We start from the raw sequence: 7,169 nt of genomic DNA, 5'->3' as shown, positions 1-7,169 counted from the left end.
GGTTCAAACCCACCAGCTGCTTCGCTGGTGAAATATGAGAAAGATGAGGCAGTTTGCTTCTGTAAAGACTTGGAGCCTGGGAAACCTATGGGACAATTCTACTCTATCCTTTGGTTCACTATAAATTCAAATTAACTCAGTGGCAATGGCTTTGGTTTTGGGGTTTGATAGTTCTGCAAAGGAGCCCTGGTGATGCAGTGGTTAAATGCTTGGCTGCTAACTAAGAGATTGGCGATTCTCACCCACCAGCTGTTCCATGGCAAAAGGGTGTGGCAATCTGCTTCTGTAAAGTTGACAGCCTTGGAAATCTTATGGCACAGTTCTACCCTGTTCTATAGGGTTCATTATGACTTAGAATCAACTCGATGGGTATGATATTTCCTCATACTAAAAAGATCTTGATCCCAGAAGCAGCAAGAATGTCATCCTGCTTCCTGGTAAGACCCCTCGGCTATGTAGGCTTCAGGGAGGCTGAATCTTTGGCAAAGAATTCCTTTCTTCTAGGAAAGAGTGGAAGGGCAGTCCCAAAGAGCCTTGCAGGTTAGGACATGCCTTTTTGGATTAGTCATTGGGGCAGAGCGCTTGAATGTTCTGGTGCTTCTTAAAATGCCTGGGGAGTCCTTGAGTTATAAAAAATGGTAACATACTCCCCTGCCTGCTAACCAAATGTTGCAGGTTCAAAACATCTCAGAAGTACCTTGGGGAAAAAAGAATTCAAAAAAATCAGCCAGTGAAACCCTATTGAGCACAATTCTACTCTGACACACACAGGGACACCATGAATCACAGTGGACTCAAGAGCAACTGGTTTTTAACATGTCTGGTCCCTGCCACAAACCCTCAGCAAGTATGTGGAAGATGCTCCAGGAATGACCAAGTTAAATTTCTTGCCTGCCCCATAGGTTGGCATGTCCAGGTTAAAATCAAATAACCGTATTCTACTAGATCTAAAGAGCTATCATTGGTAAGATGACCACTAAATCAAAAAACCAAACTCACTGCCATCAAGTTGTTTTCAACTCTCATAGCAACCTCCACTGAGTTTCTGAGGCTTAAATCTTAATGGAAGTAAATTCCCCCATCTTCCTCCCACAGAGTACCAGCTGGGTTTGAACTGCTGACCTTCTGGTCAACAGCCAAATGCCTTACTGATTATGCCAATAGAGCGCCTTAAAATGACCACTACTTTGTTTAATTTGTGTCTCTTTATTATTAATTAATGCTAAGCTTTAACAAATCTTGCACAATATAAGAAATCTGCTTTCTTAGGGTTGGATTCATCAAGGATTTGCCAGCCATGCTTATTGTATTTCCTCTTGCACCAGCCCTTTCTGGGCTCCATGTTTTTCTATTTGGGATGTTTTATTGAAAAAAGGCTGGTGGTGCCTTGAAAAACATCATGTGTCATCCCACAAATCCCTGAATATTTTCTTCAAAGTTTAAAAGGAGTGTCTCTCATCCCCAAGTACACATAGGAGTTGCCCTGAGCAGCAACTCAGAGTAACTCCACCTAGCTAGAAGATCAGGTCTTTGGTTAGCTTCTTTGAGGCCATGTGCGTTTTGGCAGTTGCTTATGAAACAAATAAAACTTTTAACAATATATTATGTGGTTATTGATATTGTTGTTGCTGCTGTCATTTGACAAGTGAAGAATATTTTGTTGTTTTAAGATTGTGTTGCAGTTGGAAAGGGGCAAAACACTTTGTGCAACTGAAAATCGTCCAGAAACTGGACTGCTACTATTTTGACCTCTAAAAGTACTTACTTGACATTATCTCATGTGTATTTTTTTGTGTGTGTTGGGGGGTAGAAGATATAAATTGCCATAATCTTTTAAGGGTATTTTCCTGCTATGACTTGCTTGTCTCTTTAAAGATTTTAGGAGGAAAAGTAATGTGTCTTTTGTTTGTTTTGTTATTGCACTTCAGAGAGCTTGTATTCCCAATTCAGTCAAAATAATTACTGGGTCACTTTGTATTACATGCCAAATAAGCTTTCTCAGAACTTTGAAAATAAAGTAAAATGGTACTTGATTCCTCTTCCTTTTCTTCTTATCTTTCTTAATTCTCCCATATACTGAATGCCATATGACCCAATAAGCAAGGTAAACACAGGCTTACTTCTGCTTACTTACTAGTCTGTAGTGAATGATTTCACATTTTTCCACCACATCAAAGATTCTGCTTCTAAGTATGGCTGACACCTACCTGTCTCTCTCCCAAACCCACAGCACCTTCCTACAGAATCAAAGCCTCTTTTCAAAATTACAATCCTTGATAGGGGTGGAGTACTCAGTAAGCAAGGTAAGCACAGGCTTACTTGTGCTTACTTACCAGAAACCCATGTGAAACTATTCACTACAGATTGATAAGTAGCATAAATAAGCCCACACTTATCTTGCTTACTAGGTAATCCATCCCTGCTCCCATATATCTGAGGAATCTTTAGAGTTGGGGTGAGGGAAGTCATTCTCTAATTTGTTATTGTTAGGTGCCATAGGGTCAGCTCTGACTCATAGTGACCCTATGAACAATAGAACAGAACACTGCCTGGTCCTCCACCATCCTCACAATCCTTGTTATACTTGAGCTCATCATTTCAGTCACTGTGTCAATCCACCTTGTTGAGTCTTCTCCTTTTTTGTTGACCCTCCACTTTACCATGCAGGATATCCTTCTCCAGGGAATGGTCCCTTTTGACAAAATGACCAAAGTATGTGAAATGAAGTCTGGCCATTCTTGCTTCTAAGAGCATTTTGGTGCAATTCTTCCAGGATAGATTTGCTTGTTTTTCTGGCAGTCCATGGTATTTTCTATTCTCCACCAACAACACAATCCAAAGGCATCAATTCTTCTTCAGTTTTCCTTATGCATTCACTGTCCAGCTTTCACATGCATATGAGGCGATTGAAATACCATGGTTTGGGTTAGGTGCACCTTTATCTTCAAAGTGACATCTTTGCTTCTTAATGCTTGAAAGAGGTCTTTTGCAGCAGATTTGCCCAGTGCAATGCGTCATCTGATCTCTTAGACATCTGCTGCCTCCATGGATGTTGATTGTGGATCCAAGTAAAATGAAATCCCTGACAAACTTCAATCTTTTCTCCATTTATTGTGATGCTTCTTATAGTCCAGTTGTGAAGATTTTTGTTTTCTTTATGTTAAGGTATGATCCATACAGGAGACTGTAGTCTTTGATCTTCATCAGTATGTGCTTCAAGTCATCTTCACTTTCAACAAGCAAGCTTGTGTCATCTGCATACTGCAGATTGGTAATGAGTCTTCTTCCAATCCTGATTCTGTGTTCTTCATATAGTCCAGCTTCTCAGATTATTTGCTCAGCATACAGATTGAATAAGTATGGTGAAAGGATACCACCCTGACACACTCCCTTCCTGATTTTAAGCCAGTATTCTCTTGTTCTTTTCGAATGACAGCCTCTTGGTCTGTTTTTTGCCAATTCCTTCAGTTCAGCTTGGATTTCTTCCTTCAATACCTTGTATAGTACCTTATATACCACCTTCTGAAATAGTTGATTACCAACAAATTCTTTTTGGTACAGTCACTTTGTATATTCCTTCCATCTTCTTTTGATGTTTTCCACATCATTCATTATTTAGCCCATAGACTCCTTCAATATTGCAACTCGAGGCTTGAATTTTTTCTTCAGTTTTTTCAGCTTGAGAAATGCCAAGCATGTTCTTCTCTTTTGGTTTTCTAACTCCAGGTCTTTGTACATTTCATTATAATACTTTACTCTGTGTGAGCTGCCCTTTGAAATCTTCTGTTCAGCTCTTTTATTTCATCATTTCTTCCTTTTGCCTTAGCTATTTTCCATTCCAGAGCAAGTTTCAGGGTCTCTTCTGACATTCATTTTGGTCTTTTCATCCTTTCCTGTCTTTTCAATGATTGTTTGCTTTCTTCATGTATGATGTTCTTGATAACATCCCACAATTCCTCTGGTTTTTGGTCAATGGTGTTCATTGTGTCAATTCTATTCTTCAGATGGTCTCTAAATTCAGGAGGGGTATAGTCAAGGTCATATTTTGGCTCTTGTGGACTTGTTTTAATTTTCTTCAGCTTCAATTTGCATATGAGCAGTCAATGGTCTGTCCCACAGTTAGCTCCTGGCCTTCTTTTGAGCTTCTCCATCATCTCTTTCCATAGATTTAGTCAATCAGATTCTTGTGTATTCGGTATGGCGAGGTCCACATATTTAGCTACCATTCATGTTGTTTAAAAAGGTATTTGCAATAAATAAGTTGTTGGTCTTGCAAAATTCTATCATGTGATCTCTAGTGTCATTTCTATCACCAAGGCCATATTTTCCAACTATTGATGATTATTCAATACATCTTGATTGCATGTTTGGTCAATTTCAGACTGCAGAAGTTGGTAAAAATCTTCAATTTCTTCATCTTTGGCTTTAGTGATTGGTGTGTAAATTTGAATAATGGTAGTATAACTGGTCTTCCTTGTTGATGTATGGGTAATATCCTATCACTGACAGCATTGCACTTCAGGATAGATCTTGAGAAGTTCTTTTTGACAGTACATGCAGTGCCCTTCCTCTTCAATTTGTCATTCTTGGCATAGTAGACCATATGATTGATTAAAAATGGCCCAAGCCAGTCCATTTCAGCTCACTAATGCCTAGGATGTCAATCTTTATGTGTTCCATTTCCTTTGTGACAACTTCCAATTTTCCTAGATTCATACTTCATACATTCCACATTCCAATTGTTAATGGATGTTTCTATTTCTTCCCATTTTGAGTGATGCCCTATGAGCAAATGGAGGTCCCAAAAGCTTTACTCCATTTATGTCATTAAGGTCAACTCTACTTTGAGGAAGCAGGTCTTCCCCTGTCATATTTTGACTGCTTTACAACCTGAGTGGTTCATCTTCCAGCACTATGTGAGACAATATTTCACTGCTGTTCATAAAGTTTTCCCTGGTCAATTTTTTCAGAAGTGGATGGCCCCTTTCTTCTTCCCAGTCTGTCTCAGTCTGGAAGCTCCACTGAAAACTGTCCACCATGGGTGATCCTGTTGGTATTTGAAATACCAGTGGCATAGCCTCCAGCCTCACAGCAACACACACGCTACCACAGTACAACAAACTGACAGATGAGAGGTGGCTCTCTAGTTTTAGGCCTTCTAAATCTGGTTAAGGAGCTCTGGTGGTGTAGTGGTTAAGGCATTTGGTTAGTGGTTCGAATCCACTAGCTGCTCTGTGGAAGAAAGATAGGGCAATCTGTTTCCATACATATTTACAGCCATGGAAACTCAGTGAGGGATACTGTGAGTCTGAATCAACTTGATGGCACTGACTGTTTATTTTTTTGGTTCAAATCCGGTTAGGAGCTCTGGTGGAGCTCAGTTAAGGCATTTGGCTGCTAAACAAAAGGTCATTGGTTCAAATCCACCAGCTGATCCATAGGAGAGAGGTGAAACAGTCTGCTTCTGTAAAGATTTATAGCCTTGGAAACCCTATGGTGGTCACTATGAGTTGGAATCAACTTGATGGCAGTGGGTTTTGTTTTGGTTTGGGTATCACTATGGAAGTAGATTGCCTCATCTTCCTTCCAAGGAGTGGCTGGTGGCCTTGAACCACCAGACTTCTGGTTAGCAGTCAAATGCCTTAGGCACTATGTTGTTGTTGTTAAGTGCCGTTGAGTCGGACCCGACTCATAGTGACCCCTTCTTGGGTTTCCGAGGCAGTATCACTACAGAAGCAAGACTGGACACCTACTTCTGTAGTGATACTGCCTCAGAAACCCAAGGAGGGGTGGCTATGAATCAGATCCAACATGATGGCAGTGAATTTGGTTTTGGTATGTGGTTCAAAGAACCAAGTATTCTGAAAATTCTATAAAAGTATTATTAATACTAATATTCTTCTCCCAATAGAAATTATTAATAATAGTCCCATGGTATACTTCTTAAAGTGGAATTTCTTCTTTCTGAATAAAATGAGAAATAAAATGAAGTCATGTATAAGCTTTTAGAACAATGATTATAATGTCTTTTTTAAAAATGTAGTTTTGGTCAAAAATTAAAAAAAAAAGTGTTGAAATATTGTGATAGTTGGAGCTGTGTGTCAACTTGGCTGGACCACAGTTCCATGCGGTTTAAGCAATTGTGATGTGGGCTGTTCCAATGATGGGATCAGATGTATATGTTTTGAGCAGTCAATCCATTGAAAGGGAGTTTCCCTAGGGGTATGGCCTGCTTCCAGTATATTTATGGACATCCCAGGAAAAGAAACATTCTTCTGTGGATTGGGATTCTGTTGTGTTGCCTACAACTGTCCATAAGCAAACAGTCCACCATTTGGCCTGGAGATCTTGGAGTTGTCATTTGTTGGAGTCAATGGCCAATATACTGCCTGCAAACCTTGAGCTCCTCAGCCCCTGCAGCTGCATAAGTTGGGAAAGGCCTCCAGCTTGTTGTTTGATCCAAGAACTTTGGACTTGCCAGCTTCTATAAGTATGTGAGTCATTTTCCTAAGGTAAATTTCCCTTTCTCTCTCTCTCTCTAAGCTTTACTGGTTTTGTTTCTCTAGAGAACCCAGTCTAACACAAATATGGAATCAATATAAGATCCTTATGCTCCAATCAAAAGCTGAAGGAATTAGCAAAAGCCCTGTTACAATCACAACTACCTCCTATCCCCGTAAAAGTAACCACCATACTGACCCCTCTAAACATCACTCTGTTTTATCTTCTTTGTGGCTTTATCACCCAAGCAACATCCCTAAACACTATGGTTTAGTTTTGCCCATAAAAAAATTTGATATGTCTTTTCAATCTCTTTAAATCTATAGTTTTTCCTCTCCAAACTTTTTTTTTATATATATATATACAATTTATATTGAAGAACCCAGAGCCTTTGATGTAAAGATTTTCCTGCAGTCCGGGTGTTGCTGATTACATATTCCTGGTGCAGTTCACCATGATCCTCTGTTCTTTACCTTTCCTGCAGACTGGAGACTTGATGAGACTCAGGTTTGATCCCTTTGGCAAGATATGGATATGGCAAGATATGGTGTATTAGGAGATATATAGTGTTTAGTTGTTTCTTTTTATGCTTTTAGCAAATGCTGATGCTCAATGCCTAAATTCATCAGTTTATTATGAATTGCAGAATATCCTATTTTCTTATTTCT

This window comes from Orycteropus afer, unplaced genomic scaffold (assembly GCF_000298275.1).
Source record: "Orycteropus afer afer isolate SDZICR_OR568_19922 unplaced genomic scaffold, OryAfe1.0 scaffold00124, whole genome shotgun sequence".
In the NCBI taxonomy this organism is placed as follows: Eukaryota; Metazoa; Chordata; class Mammalia; order Tubulidentata; family Orycteropodidae; genus Orycteropus; species Orycteropus afer.
Note: the sequence above shows the minus strand (reverse complement) of the source record.